Here is a 23,147-nt window from a genome sequence, read left to right on the forward strand (position 1 = left end):
GCAAAGATATTGTCTTTTCATTCCACTGTATCCTCCACCACTCTTCCAAGGGGTATTGATTTTGTCTTTTTATTCCACTGCGACTTCCACCTCTCTTCTAAGGGGCATTGATATTGTCTTTTTAATCCACCACTCTTCCAAGAGGCATTAAAACAGTCTTGTTAAGCTATTGTGACCTCCACATCTTTTCCAAGGGGCATTAAAATAGTCTGGTTAAACCACTCTGAACTCCACAGCTCTTCTAAGGGGCATTGATATTGTCTTTTTATTCCACTGTAACCTCCACCATTCTTCCAAGGGGTATTGATATTGTCTTTTTAATGCACTGCGACCTCCACCACTCTTCCAAGGGGCGTTAAAACCATCTGGTTAAACCACTTTGAACTCCATAGCTCTTTCAAGAGGCATTGATATTGCCTTTTTATTTCACTTTGACCTCCACCACTTTTCCAAGGGGCATTAAAACCGTCTTGTTTATCTACTGTGACCTCCACTTCTCGTCCAAGGGGCAATAAAAGCATCTGGTTAAACCACTCTGAACTCCACAGCTCTTCCAAGGGTCATTGGTATTGTCTATTTAGTCCACTCTAACCTCCACCACTCTTCCAAGGGGCATTGACATTGTCTTTTTATTCCACTGCGACCTCCACCATTCTACCAAGGAGCATTAAAACTGTTTTGTTAAGCTACAGTGACCTCCACATCTCTTCCACGGTGCATTAATATTGTCTTTAAATTCCACTGTAACCTCCACCACTCTACCAAGGGGCATTGATATTGTATTTTTATTCCACTGCGACCTCCACCACTCTTCCAAAGGGCATTGATGTTGTCTTTTTAATCCACTGTGACCTCCACCACTCTTCCAAATGGCATTAAAACCATCTTGTTAAGCTACTGTGATCTCCATGTCTCTTCCACGGGGCATTGATATTGTCTTTTAATTCCACTGCGACCTCCACCACTCTTCCTCGGGACATTGATATTGTCTTTTTATTCCACTGCGACCTCCACCACTCTTCCAAGGGGCATTGATATTTTCTTTTAAATCCACAACGATCTCCACCACTCTTCCAAGGGGCATTAGAACAGTCTTGTTAAGCTACTGTGACCTCCTCGTCTCTTCCAAGGGGCATTAAAACCGCATGGTTAAACCACTCTGAACTCCACAGCTCTTCCAAGAGGCATTTATATTATCTTTTTATTCAACTGTAACCTTCACCACTCTTCCAATGGGCATTGATATTGTCTTTTTTATCCACTGCGACCTCCACCCCTCTTCCAAGGGGATTTGATAGTCCTTTTAATTCACTGCGACCTCCACCACTCTTCCAAGGGGCATTAAAACCGTCTTTTTAAGCTACTGTGACCTCCACGTCCCTTCCACGGGGCATTAGTATTGTCTTTTTATTCCACTGCGATCTCCACCACTCTTCCAAGGGGCATTGATATTGTCTTTTTAGTCCACTGCGACCTCCACCACTCTTCCAAGGGACATTGACTTTGTCTTTTTATTCCACTGCGACCTTCACCCCTCTTCCAAGGAACATTGATGTTGTCTTTTATTGCCACTGTAACCTCCACCACTCTTCTAAGGGGCATTGATATTTTCTTTTTATTCCACTGCGACCTCCACATCTCTTCCAAGTGGAATTCATATTGTCATTTTATCACTGCGACCTCCACCACTCTTCTGAGGGGCATTGATATTGTCTTTTTAATCCACTGCGACCTCCACCACTCTTCCAAGGGGCATTAAAACAGTTTTGATAAGCTACTGTTACCTCCATGTCTCTTCCAAGGGGCATTAAAACCGTCTGGTTAAACCACTCTGAACTCCACAGCTCTTCCAAGAGGCAATGATATTGTCTTTTTATTCGACTGTAACCACCACCACTCTTCCAAGGGGCATTAAAACCATCTTGTTAAACTACTGTGACCTCCACGTCTCTTTCAAGGGTCATTAAGACCATCAATTTAAACCACTCTGAACTCCACAGCTCTTGCAAGAGGCATTGATATTGTCATTTTATTCCACTTTAACCTCCACCACTCTTCCAAGGGACATTGATTTTGTCTTTTTAATCCACTGCATCCTCCATCACTCTTCCAAGAAGCATTAAAACCGTCTTGTTTAGCTACTGTGACCTCCACATCTATTCCACGGTGCCTTAAAACCTTCTGGTTAAACCACTGTGAACTCCACAGCTCTTCCAAGGGGCAATGATACTGTCTTTTTATTACACTGTAACCTCCACAACTCTTCCAAGGGGCATTGATATTGTCTTTTTATTTTACTGCGACCTCCACCACTCTTCCAAGGGGCATTACTATTGTATTTTTATTCCACTGCGACCTCCATCACTCTTCCAAGTGTCATTGATATTGTCTTTTTATTACACTGTAACCTCCACCACTCTTCCAAGGTGCATTGATATTGTCTTTTTATTCCACTGCGACCTCCACCTCTCCTCCAAGGGGCATTAAAACCATCTTGCTAAGCAACTGTGACCTCCAAGTTTCTTCCACGAGGCATTGATATTGTCTTTTTATTCCAATGCGACCTCCACCACTCTTCCAATGGGCATTGACATAGTCTTTTTAATCCATTGCGACCTCTACCACTATTCCAAGGGGCATTGATATTGTCTTTTTAATCCACTGTGACCTCCACGTCTCTTCCAAGGGGCATTAAAACCGTCAATTTTAACAACTCTGAACTCCACAGCTCTTCCAAGGAGCACTGGTATTGTCTTTTTATTCCACTCTAACCTCCACCACTCTTCCAAGGGGCATTGAAATTGTCTATTTATTCCAATGCGACCTCCACCACTCTTCCAAGGGGCATTAAGACCATCTTTTTAAGCTACAGTGACCTCCACAACTCTTCCATGTTGCATTGATATTGTCTTTTTATTCCACTGTAATCTCCACCACTCTTCCAAGGGGCATTGATTTTGTCTTTTTTTCCACTGCGACCTCTACCACTCTTCCAATGGGCATTGATATTGTCTTTTTAATCCACTGCAACCTCCACCACTCTTCCAAGGGGCAATAAAGCCGTCTTGTTAAGCTACTGTCACGCCCATTTCTATTCGACGGGGCATTGATATTTTCTTTTTTTTACACTGTAAGCTCCACCACTTTTCCAAGTGGCATTGACATTGTCTTTTTATTTGACTGCGACTTCTACTTCTCTTCTAATGGGCATCGATAATGTCTTTTTAATCCACTGAGACCTCCACCACTCTTCCAGGGGGCATTAAAACAGTCTTTTTAAGCTACTGTGACCTCAACGTCTCTTCCACGGGGCATTAAAACCGTCTGGTTAAACCACTCTGAACTCCACAGCTCTTCCAAGGGGCATTGATATTGTCTTTTTATTCCACTGCGAGCTCCACCACTCTTCCAATGTGCATTGTTTTTGTCTTTTTAATCCCCTGCAACCTCCACCACTCTTCCAAGGGGCATTAAAACCATCTTGTTAAGCTACTGTGACCTCCAAGTCCCTTCCACGGGGCATTGATATTGTCTTTTTATTAAACTGTAACCTCCACCACTCTTCCAAGGGGCATTAATATTGTCTTTTTATTCCACTGGGACCTTCACCACTCTTCCAAGTGGCATTGCTATTGTCTTTTTAATCCACTGCGACCTCCACCACTCTTTCAAAGGGCATTAAAACCGTATTGTTAAGCTACTGTGACCTCCACGTCTCTTCCAAGGTGCATTAAATCCGTCAATTTAAACCACTCTGAACTCCACAGCTCTTGCAAGAGGCATTGATATTGTCTTTTTACTCCACTGTAACCTACACCACTCTTTCAAGGGGCATTGATATTGTCTTTTTATTTCACTGCGACCTCCACCACTCTTCCAAGGGGCATTAAAGCTGTCTTTTTAAGCTACTGTGACCTCCACGTGTCTTCCACGAGGCATTGATATTGTCTTTTTAATCCATTGTGACCTCCACCACTATTCCAAGGGGCATTAAAACCGTCTTGTTAATCTACTGTGACCTCCACGTCTCTTCCAAGGGGCAATAAAACCATCTTGTTAAACCACTCTGAACTCCACAGCTCTTCCAAGGGGCATTGGAATTGTCTTTTTATTCTACTCTAACCTCCACCACTATTCCAAGGGGCATTGACATTGTCTTTTTATTCCACTGCGACCTCCATCATTCTTCCAAGGGGCATTGATATTGTCTTTTTATTCCACTGCCTCCTCCACCACTCTTCCAAGGGGCATTGATACTGTCTTTTTAATCCTCTGCGACCTCCACCACTTTTCCAAGGGGCATTAAAAACGTCTTTTTAAGCTACTGTGACCTCCACGTCAATTCGAATGGGCATTAAAACTGTCTGGTTAAACCACTCTGAACTGCACAGCTCTTCCAAGGGGCATTGGTATTGTCTTTTTATTCCACTGTAACCTCCACCACTTTTCCTATGGGAATTGATATTGTCTTTTTATTATTATTATTATTATTTATTATTATTATAGCTCCATTTATTCCATGGCACTTTACATGTGATAGGGATATACATAACAAAAGCATTTACATAATCTTAACAAAACGAGTAAGCGACTGGTACAGGGGGAGCGAGGACCCTGCCCGCGAGTGCTCACATTCTAGAAGGGATGGGTGAGGATACATTAGGTGAGGGTAGAGCGGGTCGTGCAGCGGTGGTTACTGCAGGTTGTAGGCTTGTCGGAAGAGGTGGGTCTTCAGGTTTCTTTTGAAGGTTTCCACGGTCGGCGAGAGTCTGATGTGTTGGGGTAGAGAGTTCCAGAGTAGGGGAGATGCACGGGAGAAATCTTGTATATGATTGTGGGAGGAGGAGATAAGAGGGGAGTAGAGAAGGAGATCTTGTGAGGATCGGAGGTTGCGTGCAGGTAAGTACCGGGAGACTAGGTCACAGATGTATGGGGAAGACAGGTTGTGGATGGCTTTGTATGCCATGGTTAGAGTTTTGAACTGGATTCTCTGGGCAATGGGGAGCCAGTGAAGAGATTGACAGAGAGGAGGGGCCGGGGAATAGCGGGGGGACAGGTGAATTAGTCGAGCAGCAGAGTTTAGGATAGATTGGAGAGGCGCAAAAGTGTTGTAAGGGAGGCCACGGAGCAGGAGGTTGCAGTAGTCGAGACGTGATATGATGAGGGCATGCACTAGTGTTTTTGCAGAGTCTTTGCTGAGGAATGCACGGATCCGGGAGATGTTTTTGAGTTGGAGTCGGCAGAAAGTGGAAAGGGCTTGGATATGTGGCTTGAAGGAGAGATCAGAGTCCAGGGTTACTCCAAGGTAGCGAGCTTGTGGGACTGGGGAGAGTGAACAGCCATTGACGTTGATGGCTATATCAGATGGGGGATGTGGATGAGAGGGTGGAAAGATGATGAACTCTGATTTATCCATGTTGAGTTTTAGAAATCTGTCAGAGAAGAAGGATGACATGGCAGACAGATATTTTGGGATTTTGGTTAGTAGGGAGGAGATATCGGGTCCAGAGAGGTAGATATGTGTGTCGTCAGCATAGAGGTGATACTGAAAACCGTGAGACTCTATGAGCTGTCCCAGGCCAAAGGTGTAGATGGAGAAGAGCAGAGGTCCTAGAACTGAACCTTGGGGGACACCGACAGATAGGGGGCGAGATGAGGAGGTGGTGCGTGAGTGGGAGACGCTGAATGTCCTGTCTGTTAAGTATGAGGAGATCCAAGATAGAGCCAAGTCCGTGATGCGAAGAGATGAGAGAATCTGGAGTAAGAGGGAATGGTCCACTGTGTAAAAGGCAGACGACAGGTCCAGAAGGAGGAGGATGGAGTAGTGTCGCTTGGATTTGGCATTTAGTAGGTCTTTGGTGACTTTGGTCAGGGCAGTTTCAGTCGAGTGATGCGGTCGGAAGCCAGATTGCAGGCGGTCGAAGAGGGAGCAGGAGGATAGGTGGGAGGACAGTTCAAGGTGGACGTGTTGTTCTAGTAGTTCTGAGGCAAAGGGGAGGAGTGATATGGGGCGGTAGCTAGTCAGAGAGGAAGGGTCAAGGGAGGTCTTTTGAGGATGGGTGTGATTGCGGCATGTTTGAAACATGAGGGGAAGACACCGGTTGTTAGTGACAGATTGAAGAGGTGGGTTAGGGTTGGGATGAAGACTGTGGTAAGGTTAGTGATGAGGTGGGATGGGATTGGGTCAAGTTCGCAGGTGGTGAGGTGTGATTTGGAGAGTAAAGAGGAGACTTGACCTTCTGTAATGGTGGAGAAGTGGGGTTTGGAGGAGGAGGGTTGAATAGATATGAGGAGGGGTTGTGTGGACTTTAGGCAAAAGTTTTGTCTGATGGTGTCAATCTTCTGTTTGAAGAATGAGGCAAAGTCGTCGGCTGAGATGAGAGAAGAGATAAGAGGTACTGGGGGATGAAGGAGAGAGTTGAAAGTGTTAAATAGCTGTTTAGGGTTGTGAGATAGGGAGGATATGAGAGATGAGAAGTAGGTTTGTTTTGCTGTAGTGAGTGCGGACTTGACATTAGTGAGGGATTGCTTGAATGCGATGAAGTGCTCGATGGAGTGAGACCTTTTCCATCTCCGCTCCGCAACCCTGGAGGCCCGGCGCAGTTCTTTAGTAAGTTTTGTGTGCCAGGGTTGCCTGTTGAATGTGCGAGATGTGGTGTGTGTGAGAGGGGCGATCGAGTCTAGAGCTGCAGCTATTGTGGTGTTATATGAAGCAGCAGCAACGTCTGCATCATGTAAGGAATTTATGTTTGTAAGAGGGAGGAGGGATTCAGAGAGTGAGTGTAAGTCAAGGTGTTTGAGATTTCTGCGAGGGTATGCAAGTTTGTGGAGTGGGGATTGTTGCCCCGGGGAGGAGAGAGAAGAGAATGTAAGTAGGCTGTGATCAGAGAGAGGGAGAGGTGAGTTAGAGAGGTTAGATAGGGAACAGAGGCGGGTGAAGATGAGGTCCAGTGTGTGGCCATCTTTGTGGGTGGGTGTGGAAGACCATTGAGTGAGTCCAAAGGAGGAAGTGAGAGATAGGAACTTAGAGACAGACGAGTGGGAAGTGTTAATGGGGATGTTGAAGTCACCCATTATGATAGTGGGGATGTCAGTGGAGAGGAAGTGAAGCAGCCAGGTGGTGAAGTGGTCTAAGAAGGTGGTGGCTTGCCCTGGGGGTCGGTAAACTACGGCCAGTTGGAGGTTGGAGGGGGAATAGATGCGCACACAGTGCACCTCAAAAGAGGGGAGTGTAACGGAGGATGGCAGTGGGATTTGGGTGAAAGCGCAGTGTTCTGATAGGAGAAAACCTACGCCTCCGCCATGTTTGCCGTTGGAGCGGGGTGTGTGGGAAAGGTGGAATCCGCCATATGAAAGTGCAGCTGGGGAGGCTGTGTCAGAGGGGGTGAGCCAGGATTCAGTGATGGCGAGGAAGGAAAGTTTGTTTGTAATGAAAAGATCATGGATGAAGGAAAGTTTGTTGCAGACAGAGCGAGCGTTCCATAGAGCTGCTGTTAGAGCAACTAAGGGAGTGGGGATTGGTTGGATGGGTATGAGGTTAGAAGGGTTGCGACAGTTTGTGGAAGGTCGTGGATAGGAGGAAGAAGTAACTGTGGGGATATGGCGAGGAGGACCAGGATTTGGAGAGATATCTCCAGCAGTGAGGAGGAGCAGAGAAAGTGTTAGCAGGTGGGAGCAAGAGAGAGCATGAGGTGGCTGTCTGTGTTTGGAGATCCAGGATTGAATGTTTAGGAATAATTTGGAGGAGGAGGTGAGATGAATGGGGAGGATGGAGGGAGAGATGAAGAGTTTCTTACTAGGTGTAGGGATTTGAGGGGTTACTAGAAAGTGGAGAACTATAGAGGAAAAAGTGAGAGCTAACAGAAACATAGTTAAAAGAGAGTAAGTGGTCAAAGTGTTGGTTACCTGACTCCTGCCCTGACTAACTGCCTTTGAAATAACTGCCACTTATCTCCGATGCCACTTTGCACAGGAAGACGTGTGCACACCCCAGCACAGGTGAACCCCTTACAGAGCTTCTAAATATATAGGGCACATTAAACTATCAGGTGAAGGGCATTGTGGGAGCTGCATATGGCTAAATTAGCAGCTGGTCCTCTCAGAAGGAGATGGCTTGGTGATCAAACACAGAGCTAGGACTCTAGTCTCTGCAGTTTAGCACCTCTAAAAATCAGATAAGATCTATAGTGGGGAAGGGACAGACATATGTGGGTATTGAATGGAGTGGGACAGATAAAACAGAGAAGTTATGCAGAGTATGTACCAGTGAGGTGAATCAGCAAAGCAGAGCATTAGATTACAGCAGACACAGCAAGCAGAGAAGTTATGCAGAGCATGTACCAGTGAGGTGAATCAGTAAAGCAGAGCATTAGATTACAGCAGACAGAGCAAGCAGAGAAGTTATGCAGAGCATGTACCAGTGAGGTGAATCAGCAAAGCAGAGCATTAGATTACAGCAGACACAGCAAGCAGAGAAGTTATGCAGAGCATGTACCAGTGAGGTGAATCAGCAAAGCAGAGCATTAGATTACAGCAGACACAGCAAGCAGAGAAGTTATGCAGAGCATGTACCAGTGAGGTTATTCCACTGCGACCTCCGCCACTCTTCCAAAGGGCATTGATATTGTCTTTTATTCCACTGTATCCTCCACCACTGTTCTAAGGGGCATTAAAACCGTCTTCTTAAGCTACTGTGACCTCCACGTCTCTTCCACAGGGCATTGTTATTGTCTTTTAATTCCTCTGCGACCTCCACCACTCTTTCAAGGGGCATCGATAATGTCTATTTAATCCACTGCGACCTCCACCACTCTTCCAAGGGGCATTAAAACCGTCTTGTTATACTACTGTGACCTCCACGTCTCTTCCACAGGGCATTGTTATTGTCTTTTTATTCCACTGCTACCTCCACCACTCTGCCAAGGGGCATTAAAACCGTCTTGTTAAGCTACTGTGACATCCACGTCTCTTCCACAGGGCATTGTTATTGTCTTTTTGTTCCACTGTAACCTCCACCACTCTTCCAAGGGGCATTGATATTGTCTTTTTATTCCACTGCGACCTCCACCACTCTTCCAAGGTTCATTGATATTGTCTTTTTAATCCATTGCGACCTCCACCACTCTTCCAAGGGGCATTAAAATCGTCTTGTTAAGCTACTGTGACCTCAACGTCTCTTCCAAAAGGCACTAAAACCATTTGGTTAAACCACTCTGTACTCCATAGCTCTTCAAAGGGGCATTGATATTGTCTTTTTATTTCACTGTAACTTCCACCACTCTTTCAAGGGGCATTGATATTGTATTTTTATTCCACTGTGACCTCCACCACTCTTCCAAGGGGCATTAAAACCGTCTTGTTAAGCTACTGTGACCTCCAACTCTCTTTCAAGGGGCATTAAAACAGTCTTGTTAAACCGCTCTGAGATCCACAGCTCTTCCAAGGGGCATTGACAATGTCTTTTTATTCCATTGTAATCTTCTGCACTCTTCCAAGTGCATTGATATTGTCTTTTTATTCGTCTGCAACGTCCACAACTCTTCCAAGGGGCATTAAAACCGTCTTGTTAAGCTACTGTGACCTCCAAGTTTCTTACACAGGTCATTGATATTGTCTTTTTATTCCACTGTAACCTCCATCACTCTTCTAAGGGGCATTGATATTGTCTTTTTAATCCACTGCGACCTCCATCACTCTTCCAAGAAGCATTGAAACCATCTTGTTAAGCTACTGTGACCTTCACATCTATTCCAAGGGGCATTGATTTTGTCTTTTTATTCCACTCTAACCTCCACCACTCTTCCAAGGGGCGTTGATATTGTCTTTTTATTTTACTGCGACCTCCACCACTCTTCCAAGGGGCATTAATATTGTTTTTTTATTACACTGTGACCTCCACGTCTCTTCAAAGGGGCATTAAAACCGTCTTGTCAAGCTACTGTGACCTCCAAGTCTCTTCCAAGGGGCACTAAAACCGTTTGGTTAAACCACTCTGTACTCCACTGCTCTTCCAAGGGGAATTGATATTGTCTTTTTATTTCACTGTAACTTCCACCACTCTTTCAAGGGGCATTGATATTGTATTTTTATTCCACTGTGACCTCCACCACTCTTCCAAGGGGCATTAAAACCATCTTGTTAAGCTACTGTGACCTCCAAGTCTCTTTCAAGGTGCATTAAAACAGTCTTGTTAAACCGCTCTGAGATCCACAGCTCTTCCAAGGGGCATTGACAATGTGTTTTTATTCCATTGTAACCTTCTGCAATCTTCCATCTGCATTGATATTGTCTTTTTATTCCTCTGCAACGTCCACGACTCTTCCAAGGGGCATTAAAACCGTCTTGTTAAGCTACTGTGACCTCCAAGTTTCTTACACAGGTCATTGATATTGTCTTTTTATTCCGCTGTAACCTCCACCACTCTTCCAAGGGGCATTGATATTGTCTTTTTAATCCACTGCGACCTCCATCACTCTTCCAAGAAGCATTGAAACCGTCTTGCTAAGCTACTGTGACCTCCACATCTATTCCAAGGGGCATTGATTTTGCCTTTTTATTCCTCTCTAACCTCCACCACTCTTCCAAGGGGCGTTGATATTGTCTTTTTATTTTACTGCGACCTCCACCACTCTTCCAAGGGGCATTAATATTGTTTTTTTATTACACTGTGACCTCCACGTCTCTTCCAAGGGTCATTAAAACAGTATGGTTAAACCACTCTGAACTCCACCACTCATCCAAGGGGCATTGATATTGTCTTTTTATTCTACTGCGACCTCCACCTCTCTTCCAAGGGGATTTGATGGTCTTTTTAATCCACTGCGACCTCCACCACTCTACCAAGGGGCAAAAAAAAAGTCTTTTTAAGCTACTGTGACCTCCACGTCCATTCCAAGAGGCTTTGATATTGTCTTTTTATTTAACTGCGACCTCCACCACTCTTCCAAGGGGCATTGATATTGTCTTTTTAATTCACTGCGACCTCCACCACTCTTCCAAGGGACATTGATATTGTCTTTTTATTCCACTGCGACCTTCACCCTTCTTCCTAAGAACATTGATATTGTCTTTTTTTTCCACTGTAGCCTACACCATTCTTCTAAGGTGCAATGATATTTTCTTTTTATTCCACTGCGACCACCACCACTCTATCAAGGGGCATCGATAATGTCTTTTTAATCCACTGCGACCTCCACAACTCTTCCAAGGGGCATTAAAACCGTCTTTTTAAGCTACTGTGACCACCATGTCTCTTCCAAGGGGCATTAAAACCGTCAATTTAAACCACTCTGAACTCCACAGCTGTTGCAAGAGGCATTGATATTGTCTTTTCATTCCACTTTAACCGCCACCATTCTTCCAAGGGTTATTGATATTGTCTTTTTAATGCACTGCGACGTCCACCACTCTTCCAATTGGCATTAAAACCATCTGATTAAACCACTCTGAACTCCATAGCTCTTTCAAGAGGCATTGATATTGTCTTTTTATTTCACTGTAACCTCCACCACTCTTTCAAGGGGCATTGATATTGTCTTTTTATTCCACTGCGACCTCCACCACTCTTTCAAGGGGAATTTAAACTGTCTTGCTAAGCTACTGTGACCTTCACTTGTCCTCTACGGTGCATTGTTATTGTCTTTTTAATCCACTCTGACCTCCACCACTTTTCCAAGGGGCATTAAAACCGTCTTGTTAATCTACTGTGACCTCCACGTCTCTTCCATGGGTCAATAAAACCATCTGGTTAAACCATTCTGAACTCCACACCTCTTCCAAGGGGCATTGATATTGTCTTTTTATTCCACTGTAACCTCCACCACTTTTCCTATGGGAATTGATATTGTCTTTTTATTATTATTATTATTATTATTTATTATTATAGCGCCATTTATTCCATGGCACTTTACATGTGATAGGGATATACATAAGAAAAGCATTTACATAATCTTAACAAAATGAGTCAGCGACTGGTACAGGAGGAGCGAGGACCCTGCCCACGAGGGCTCACATTCTAGAAGGGATGGGTGAGGACACATTAGGTGAGGGTAGAGCTGGTCGTGCAGCGGTGGTTACTGCAGGTTGTAGACTTGTCGGAAGAGGTAGGTCTTCAGGTTTCTTTTGAAGGTTTCCACGGTCGGCGAGAGACTGATGTGTTGGGGTAGAGAGTTCCAGAGTAGGGGGATGCACGGGAGAAATCTTGTATACGATTGTGGGAGGAGGAGATAAGGGGGGAGTAGAGAATGAGATCTTGTGAGGATCGGAGGTTGCGTGCAGGTAAGTACCGGGAGACTAGGTCTCGGATGTATGGGGGAGACAGGTTGTGGATGGCTTTGTATGCCATGGTTATAGTTTTGTAAACTGGATTCTCTGGGCAATGGGGAGCCAGTGAAGAGACTGACAGAGAAGAGAGGCCGGGGAATAGCGGGGGGACAGGTGAATTAGTCGAGCAGCAGAGTTTAGGATAGATTGGAGAGGCACAAGAGTGTTGTAAGTGAGGCCACGGAGCAGGAGGTTGCAGTAGTCGAGGCGGGATATGATGAGGGCATGCACTAGTGTTTTTGCAGAGTCTTTGCTGAGGAATGCACGGATCCGGGAGATGTTTTTCAGTTGGAGTCGGCAGGAAGTGGAAAGGGCTTGGATATGTGGCTTGAAGGAGAGATCAGAGTCCAGGGTTACTCCAAGGCAGCGAGCTTGTGGGACTGGGGAGAGTGAACAGCCATTGACGTTGATGGCTAGGTCAGATGGGGGATGTGAATGAGAGGGTGGAAAGATGATGAACTCTGTTTTATCCATGTTGAGTTTTAGAAATCTGTCAGAGAAGAAGGATGTCATGGCGGACAGACATTGTGGGATTTTGGTTAGTAGGGAGGAGATATCGGGTCCAGAGAGGTAGATCTGTGTGTCGTCAACATAGAGGTGATACTGAAAACTGTGAGACTCTATGAGCTGTCCCATGCCAAAGGTGTAGATGGAGAAGAGCAGAGGTCCTAGAACTGAACCTTGGAGGACACCGACAGATAGGGGGCGAGATGAGGAGGTGGTGCGTGAGTGGGAGACGCTGAATGTCCTGTCTGTTAAGTATGAGGAAATCCAAGATAGAGCCAAGTCCGTGATGCCAAGAGATGAGAGAATCTGGAGTAAGAGGGAATGGTCCACTGTGTCAAAGGCAGATGACAGGTCCAGAAGGAGGAGGATGGAGTAGTGTCTCTTGGATTTGGCTTTTAGTAGGTCGTTGGTGACTTTGGTCAGGGCAGTTTCAGTCGAGTGATGCGGTCGGAAGCCAGATTGCAGCCAGTCGAAGAGGGAGCAGGAGGAGAGGTGGGAGGACAGTTCAAGTTGGACATGTTGTTCTAGTAGTTTTGAGGCAAAGGGAAGGAGTGATATGGGGCGGTAGCTAGTCAGAGAGTAAGGGTCAAGGGAGGGCTTTTGAGGATGGGTGTGATTGCAGCATGTTTGAAACATGAGGGAAAGACACCGGTTGTTAGTGACAGATTGAAGAGGTGAGTTAGGGTTGGGATGAAGACTGTGGTAAGGTTAGTGATGAGGTGGGATGGGATTGGGTCAAGTTCGCAGGTGGTGAGGTGTGATTTGGAGAGTAAAGAGGAGACTTGACCTTCTGTAATGGTGGAGAAGTGGGGTTTGGAGGAGGAGGGTTGAATAGATATGAGGAGGGGTTGTGTGGACTTTAGGCAAAAGTTTTGTCTGATGGTGTCAATCTTCTGTTTGAAGAATGAGGCAAAGTCATCGGCTGAGATGAGAGAAGAGGGAGGAGGTGCTGGGGGACGAAGGAGAGAGTTGAAAGTGTTAAATAGCTGTTTAGGGTTGTGAGATAGGGAGGATATGAGACATGAGAAGTAGGTTTGTTTTGCTGTAGTGAGTGCGGACTTGAAATTAGTGAGGGATTGCTTGAATGCGATGAAGTGCTCCATGGAGTGAGACCTTTTCCATCTCCGCTCCGCATCCCTGGAGGCCCGGCGCAATTCTTTAGTAAGTTTAGTGTGCCAGGGTTGCCTGTTGAATGTGCGAAATGTGGTGTGTGTGAGAGGGGCGATCGAGTCTAGAGCTGCAGCTATTGTGGTGTTATATGGAGCAGCAGCAACGTCTGCATCGTGTAAGGAATTTATGTCTGTAAGAGGGAGGAGGGATTCAGAGAGTGAATGTAAGTCAAGGTGTTTGAGATTTCTGCGAGGGTATGCAAGTTTGTGGAGTGGGGATTGTTGCCCCGGGGAGGAGAGAGAAGAGAATGTAAGTAGGCTGTGATCAGAGAGAGGGAGTGGTGAGTTATAGAGGTTAGATAGGGAACAGAGGCGGGTGAAGATGAGGTCCAGTGTGTGGCCATCTTTGTGGGTGGGTGTGGAAGACCATTGAGTGAGTCCGAAGGAGGAAGTGAGAGATAGGAACTTAGAGACAGATGAGTGGGAAGTGTTAATGGGGATGTTGAAGCCACCCATTATGATAGTGGGGATGTCAGTGGAGAGGAAGTGAAGCAGCCAGGTGGTGAAGTGGTCTAAGAAGGTGGTGGCTTGCCCTGGGGGTCGGTAAACGACGGCCAGTTGGAGGTTGGAGGGGGAATAGATGCGCGCACAGTGCACCTCAAAAGAGGGGAGTGTAACGGAGGGTGGCAGTGAGATTTGGGTGAAAGCGCAGTGTTCTGATAGGAGAAAACCTACGCCTCCGCCATGTTTGCCGTTGGGGCGGGGGGTGTGGGAAAGGTGGAATCCGCCATTTGAAAGTGCAGCTGGGGAGGCTGTGTCAGAGGGGGTGAGCCAGGTTTCAGTGATGGCGAGGAAGGAAAGTTTGTTTGTAATGAAAAGATCGTGGCTGAAGGAAAGTTTGTTGCAGACAGAGTGAGCGTTTCATAGAGCTCCTGTTAGAGCAACTAAGGGAGTGGGGATTGGTTAGATGGGTATGAGGTTAGAAGGGTTGCGACAGTTTGTGGAAGGTCGTGGATAGGAGGAAGAAGTAACTGTGGGGAAATGGTGAGGAGGACCAGGATTTGGAGAGATATCTCCAGCAGTGAGGAGGAGCAGAGAAAGTGTTAGCAGGTGGGAGCAAGAGAGAGCATGAAGTGGCTGTCTGTGTTTGGAGATCCAGGATTGAATGTTTAGGAATAATTTGGAGGAGGAGGTGAGATGAATGGGGAGGATGGAGGGAGAGATGAAGAGTTTCTTACTAGGTGTAGGGATTTGAGGGGTTACTAGAAAGTGGAGGACTATAGAGGAAAAAGTGAGAGCTAAGAGAAACATAGTTAAAAGAGAGTAAGTGGTCAAAGTGTTGGGTTCCTGACTTCTGCCCTGACTAACTGCCTCTGAAATAACTGCCACTTATCTCCGAAGCCACTTTGCACAAGAAGACACGAGCACACCCCAGCACAAGGGCACCCATTACAGAGCTTCTAAATATATAGGGCACATTAAACTATCAGGTGAAGGGCATTGTGGGAGCTGCATATGGCTAAATTAACAGCTGGTCGTCTCACCAGGAGATGGCTGGGTGATCAAACACAGAGCTAGGACTCTAGTCTCTGCAGTTTAGCACCTCTAAAAATCAGATAAGATCTATAGTGGGGAAGGGACAGACATATGTGGGTATTGAATGGACTGGGACAGATAAAGCAGAGAAGTTATGCAGAGCTTGTACCAGTGAGGTGAATCAGCAAAGCAGAGCATTAGATTACAGCAGACACAGCAAGCAGAGAAGTTATGCAGAGCATGTACCAGTGAGGTGAATCAACAAAGCAGAGCATTAGATTACAGCAGACACAGCAAGCAGAGAAGTTATGCAGAGCATGTACCAGTGAGGTGAATCAACAAAGTAGAGCATTAGATTACAGCAGACACAGCAAGCAGAGAAGTTATGCAGAGCATGTACCAGTGAGGTTATTCCATTGCGACCTCCACCACTCTTCCAAGAGGCATTCATATTGTCTTTTTATTCCACTGAGACCTCTGCCACTCTTCCAAAGGGCATTGATAATGTCTTTTATTCCACTGTAACCTCCACCACTGTCCTAAGGGGCATTAAAACTGTCTTGTTAAGCTACTGTGACCTCCACGTCTCTTCCACAGGGCATTGTTATTGTCTTTTTATTCCACTGCGACCTCCACCACTCTGCCAAGGGGCATTAAAACCGTCTTGTTAAGCTACTGTGATGTCCATGTCTCTTCCACGGGGCATTGATATTGTCTTTTTATTCCACTGTAACCTCCACCACTCTTCCAAGAGGCATAGATATTGTCTTTTTATTCCACTGTAACCTCCACCACTCTGCCAAGGGGCATTAAAACCGTCTTGTTAAGCTACTGTGATGTCCATGTCTCTTCCACGGGGCATTCATATTGTCTTTTTATTCCACTGCGACCTCCACCACTCTTCCAAGAGGCATTGATATTGTCTTTTTATTCCACTGTAACCTCCACCACTCTTCCAAGGGGCATTGATATTGTCTTTTTATTCCACTGCGACCTCCACCACTCTTCCAAGAGGCATTGATATTGTCTTTTTATGCCACTGTAACCTCCACCACTCTTCCAAGGGGCATTGATATTGTCTTTTTATTCCACTGCGACCTCCACCACTCTTCCAAGGTTCATTGATATTGTCTTTTATTCCACTGCGACCTCCACGTCTCTTCCAAGGGGCACTAAATCCGTTTGGTTAAACCACTCTGTACTCCACAGCTCTTCCAAGGGGCAATGATATTGTCTTTTTATTTCACTGTAACTTCCATTACTCTTTCAAGGGGCATTGATATTGTATTTTTATTCCACTGTGACCTCCACCACTCCTCCAAGGGACATTAAAACCGTCTAGTTAAAACTCTCTGAGCTCCACAGCTCTTCCAAGGGGCATTGACAATGTCTTTTTATTCCATTGTAAACTTCTGCACTCTTCCAAGTGCATTGATATTGTCTTTTTATTTCTCTGCGACGTCCACGACTCTTCCAAGGGCCATTAAAACCGTCTTCTTAAGCTACTGTGACCTCCAAGTTTCTTACACAGGGCATTGATATTGTCTTTTTATTCCACTTTAAGCTCCACCATTTTTCCAAGGGACATTGATATTGTCTTTTTATTCCACTGTAACCTCCACCACTCTTCTAAGGGGCATTGATATTGTCTTGTTATTCCACTATAACCTCCACCACTCTTCCAAGGGGCATTGATATTGTTTTTTTAATCCACTGCGACCTCTACCACTCCTCCAAGGGGTTTAAAACAGTCTTGATAAGCTTCTGTGACCTCCATGTCTCTTCCAAGGGGCATTAAAACCGCTTGGTTAAATCACTCTGAACTCCACAGCTCTTCCAAGGGGCATTGATATTGTCCTTTTTATCCACTGTGACCTCCACCACTCTTCCAAGTGGATTTGATAGTCTTTTTAATCCACTGCTACCTCCACCACTCTTCCAAGGGGCATTGAAATTGTCTTTTTAATCCACTGCGACCTCCACCACTCTTCCAAGATACATTGATATTGTCTTTTTATTCCACTGCGACCTTCACCCCTCTTCCAAGGAACATTGATATTGTCTTTTTATTCCACTGTAACCTCCACCATTCTTCCAAGGGACATTGATATTCTCTTTTTATTCAACTGTAACCTCCACCACTCTTCCAAGGGGCATTGATATTGTCTTATTATTCCACTGTAACCTCCACCACTCTTTCAAGGGGAGTTGATATTGTCTTTTTAATCCACTGCGTCCTCTACCACTCCTCCAAAGGGCTTTAAAACAGTCTTGATAAGCTTCTGTGACCTCCACTTCTCTTCCAAGGGACATTAAAACCGCATGGTTAAACCAATCTGTACTCCACAGCTCTTGCAAGAGGCATTGATATTGTCTTTTTATTCCACTGTAACCTACCCCACTTTTCCAAGGGGCATTGATTTTGTCTTTTTAATCCACTGTGAACTCCATCTCTCTTCCAAGAAGCATTTAAACCATCTTGTTAAGCTGCTGTGACCTCCACGTCTATTCCACGGTACCTTAAAACCTTCTTGTTAAACCACTGTGAACTCCACAGCTCTTCCAAGGGGCATTGATGTTGTCTTTTTATTTTACTGCGACCTTCACAACTCTTCCAAGGGGCATTAATATTGTCTTTTTACTCCACTGCGACCTCCATCACTCTTGCAAGGGTCATTGATATTGTCTTTTTACACCACTGTAACCTCCACCACTCTTCCAAGGGGCATTGATATTGCCTTTTTATTCCACTGCGACCTCCACCTCTCTTCCAAGGGGCATTAAAACCATCTTGTTAAGCTACTGTGACCTCCAAGGTTCTTCCACGAGGCATTGATATTGTCTTTTTATTCCACTGCGACCTCCACATCTTTTCCAAGTTGAATTGATATTGTCTTTTTATTCCACTGCGACCTCCACCACTCTTCTAAGGGGCATTGATATTGTCTTTTTAATCCACCGCGACCTCCACCACTCTTTCAAGGGGCATTAAAACCGTCTGGTTAAACCACTCTGAACTCCACAGCTCTTCCAAAAGGCATTGATATTGTCTTTTTTTCCACTGTAACCTCCACCACTCTTCCAAGGGGCATTGATTTTGTCTTTTTAATCCGCTTCGACCTCCATCACTCTTCCAAGAAGCTATAAAACCGTCTTTTTTAGCTACAGTGACCTCAACGTCTATTCCACGGGGCCTTAAATTCTTCTGGTTAATCCACTGTGAACTCCACAGCTCTTCCAAGGGGTCAATGATATTGTCTTTTTATTCCACTTTAACCTCCACCACTCTTCCAAGGGGCATTGATATTGTCTTGTTATTTTACTGTGACCTCCACCACTCTTCCAAGGGGCATTGATATTGTCTTTTTAATCCACTGCGACCTCCACCACTCTTCCAATGGGCATTAAAACAGTCTTGATAAGCTACTGAGACCTCCACGTCTCTTCCAAGAGGCATTAAACCGTCTTGTTAAACCACTCTGTACTCCACAGCTCTTCCAAGAGGCATTGATATTGTCTTTTTATTCGACTGTAACCTCCACCACTCTTCCAAGGGGCATTGATATTGTCTCTGTTTTCCACTGCGACCTCCACCACTCTGCAAAGGGGCATTGATATTGTCTGTTTAATCCACTGTGAACTCCACGTCTCTTCTAAGGGGCATTCAAACCGTCAATTTAAAAAACTCTGAACTCCACAGCTCTTCCAAGGAGCACTGGTATTGTCTTTTTATTCCACTCTAACCTCCACCTCTCTTCCAAGGGGCATTGACATTGTCTATTTATTCCACTGCGACCTCCATCACTCTTCCAAGGGGCATTAAGACCATCTTGTTAAGCTACAGTGACCTCCACAACTCTTCCATGGGGCATTGATATTGTCTTTTTATTCCACTGTAACCTCCAACACTCTTCCAGGGGGCATTGATTTTGTCTTTATATTCCAATGCGACCTCTACCACTCTTCCAATGGGCATTGATTTTTATTGTCTTTTTAATCCATTGCAACCTCCACCACTCATCCTAGGCACATTAAAGCCATCATGTTAAGCTACTGTCACGTACATGTCTATTCCACGGGGCATTGATGTTTACTTTTTCTTCTACTGTAACCTCCACCACTCTTCCAAGTGGCATTGACAATGTCGTTTTATTCCACTTCGACTTCCACCTCTCTTCTTAGGGGCATTGAAATTGTCTTTTTAATCCATTGCGACCTACACCACTCTTCCAAGAGGCATTAAAACAGTCTTGTTAAGCTACTGTGACCTCCACGTCTCTTCCAAGGGGCATTAAAACCGTCTGGTTAAACCACTCTGAACTCCACAGCTCTTCCAAGGGGCATTGATATTGTCTTTTTATTCCACTGTAACCTCCACCACTCTTCCAAGGGGCATTAATTTTGTCTTTTTATGCCACTGCGACCTCCACCACTCTTCCAATGGGCACTGTTATTGTCTTTTTAATCCCCTGCAACCTCCACCACTCTTCCAAGGGGCATTAAAACTGTCTTGTTAGGCTACTGTGACCGCCACGTCCCTTCCACAGGGCATTGACATTGTCTTTTTATTCCACTGCGACCTCCACCACTCTTCCAAGGGGCATTAAAACCATTTTGTTAAGATACAGTGACCTCCACATCTCTTCCACGGGGCATTGATATTGTCTTTTTATTCCACTGTAACCTCCACCACTCTTCCTCGGGCATTGATATTGTCTTTTTAATCCACTGCAACCTCCACCACTCTTCCATGTGGCATTAAAACCGTCTTGTTAATCTACTGTGACCTCCACTTCTCTTCCAAGGGGCAATAAAACCATCTGGTTAAACCACTCTGAACTCCACAGCTCTTCCAAGGGACATTGGTATTGTCTTTTTATTCCACTCTAACCTTCACCACTCTTCCAATGGGCATTGACATTGTCTTTTTATTCCACTGCAACCTCCATCATTCTTCCAAAAGGCATTGATATTGTCTTTTTATTCCACTGCCACCTCCACCACTCTTCCAAGGGGAATTGATATTGTCTTTTTAATCCACTGCGTCCTCCACCACTTTTCCAAGGGGCATTAAAAAAGTCTTTTTAAGGTACTGTGACCTCCACGTCACTTCCAATGGGCATTAAAAGCTTCTGGTTAAACCACTCTGAACTCCACAGCTCTTCCAAGGGGCATTAAAACTGTCTTGTTAAGCTGCTGTAACCTCCATGTCTATTCCACTGGGCATTGATATTGTCTTTTTATTCCAATGTAACCTCCGCCACTCTTCTAAGGGGCAGTGATATTGTCTTTTTAAACCACTGCGACCTCCACCACCCTTCCAAGAGGCATTAAAATCATCTTATTAAGCTAGTATGACCTCCACGTCTCCTCCAAGGGGCATTAAAACCATCTGGTTAAACCACTATGAATTCCACAGCTCATCAAAGGGGCATTGATATTGTCTTTTTATTCCACTGTAACCTCCACCACTTTTCCTATTGGAATTGATATTGTCTTTTTATTATTATTATTATTATTATTATTATTATTTATTATTATAGCGCCATTTATTCCATGGCGCTTTACATGTGATAGGGATATACATAACAAAAGCATTTACATAATCTTAACAAAATGAGTCAGCGACTGGTACAGGAGGAGCGAGGACCCTGCCCGCGAGGGCTCACATCCTAGAAGGGATGGGTGAGAATACATTAGTTGAGGGTAGAGCTGGTCGTGCAGTGGTGGTTACTGCAGGTTGTAGGCTTGTCGGAAGAGGTGGGTCTTCAGGTTTCTTTTGAAGGTTTCCACGGTCGGCGAGAGTCTGATGCGTTGGGGTAGAGAGTTCCAGAGTAGGGGGGATGCACGGGAGAAATCTTGTATACGATTTTGGGAGGAGGAGATAAGAGGGGAGTAGAGAAGGAGATCTTGTGAAGATCGGAGGTTGCGTGCAGGTAAGTACCGGGAGACTAGGTCACAGATGTATGGGGGAGACAGGTTGTGGATGGCTTTGTATGCCTTGGTTAGAGTTTTGAACTGGATTCTCTGGGCAATGGGAAGCCAGTGAAGAGGTTGACAGAGAGGAGAGGCCGGGGAATAGCGAGGGGACAGGTGAATTAGTCGAGCAACAGAGTTTAGGATAGATTGGAGAGGCGCAAGAGTGTTGTAAGGGAGGCCACGGAGCAGGAGGTTGCAGTAGTCGAGGCGGGATATGATGAGGGCATGCACTAGTGTTTTTGCAGAGTCTTTGCTGAGGAATGCACGGATCTGGGAGATGTTTTTGAGTTGGAGTCGGCAGGAAGTGGAAAGTGCTTGGATATGTGGCTTGAAGGAGAGATCAGAGACAGCGTTACTCCAAGGCAGCGAGCTTGTGGGACTGGGGAGAGTGAACAGCCATTGACGATGATGGATAGGTCAGATGGGGATACAAATGAGAGGGTGGAAAGATGATGAACTCTGTTTTATCCATGTTGAGTTTTAGAAATCTGTCAGAGAAGAAGGATGACATGGCGGACAGACATTGTGGGATTTTGGTTAGTAGGGAGGAGATATCGGGTCCAGAGAGGTAGATCTGTGTGTCGTCAGCATAGAGGTGATACTGAAAACCGTGAGACTCTATGAGCTGTCCCAGGCCAAAGGTGTAGATGGAGAAGAGCAGAGGTCCTAGAACTGAACCTTGGGGGACACCGACAGATAGGGGGCGAGATGAGGAGGTGGTGCGTGAGTGGGAGACGCTGAATGTCCTATCTGTTAAGTATGAGGAGATCCAAGATAGAGCCAAGTCCGTGATGCCAAGAGATGAGAGAATCTGGAGTAAGAGGGAATGGTCCACTGTGTCAAAGGCAGATGACAGGTCCAGAAGGAGGAGGATGGAGTAGTGTCGCTTGGATTTGGCATTTAGTAGGTCGTTGGTGACCTTGGTTAGGGCAGTTTCAGTCAAGTGATGCGGTCGGAAGCCAGATTGCAGGCGGTCAATGAGGAAGCAGGAGGAGAGGTGGGAGGACAGTTCAAGGTGGACATGTTGTTCTAGTAGTTTTGAGGCAAAGGGGAGGAGTGATATGGGGCGGTAGCTAGTCAGAGAGGAAGGGTCAAGGGAGGGCATTTGGAGGATGGGTGTGATTGCGGCATGTTTGAAACATGAGGGGAAGACACCGGTTGTTAGTGACAGATTGAAGAGGTGGGTTAGGGCTGGGATGAAGACTGTGGTAAGGTTAGTGATGAGGTGGGATGGGATTTGGTCAAGTTCGCAGGTGGTGAGGTGTGATTTGGAGAGTAAAGAGGAGACTTGACCTTCTGTAATGGTGGAGAAGTGGGGTTTGGAGGAGGAGGGTTGAATAGATATGAGGAGGGGTTGTGTGGACTTTAGGCAAAAGTTTTGTCTGATGGTGTCAATCTTCTGTTTGAAGAATGAGGCAAAGTCGTCAGCTGAGATGAGAGAAGAGGGAGGAGGCGCTGGGGGACGAAGGAGAGAGTTGAAAGTGTTAAATAGCTGTTTAGGGTTGTGAGATAGGGAGGATATGAGAGATGAGAAGTAAGTTTGTTTTGCTGTAGTGAGTGCGGACTTGAAATTAGTGAGGGATTGCTTGAATGCGATGAAGTGCTCGATGGAGTGAGACCTTTTCCATCTTCGCTCCGTAACCCTGGAGACCCGGCGCAGTTCTTTAGTAAGTTTAGTGTGCCAGGGTTGCCTGT

Source organism: Phyllobates terribilis, unplaced genomic scaffold (genome assembly GCF_046119375.1).
Source record: "Phyllobates terribilis strain yellow unplaced genomic scaffold, ASM4611937v1 Scaffold_121__1_contigs__length_5197421, whole genome shotgun sequence".
Classification (NCBI taxonomy): Eukaryota; Metazoa; Chordata; class Amphibia; order Anura; family Dendrobatidae; genus Phyllobates; species Phyllobates terribilis.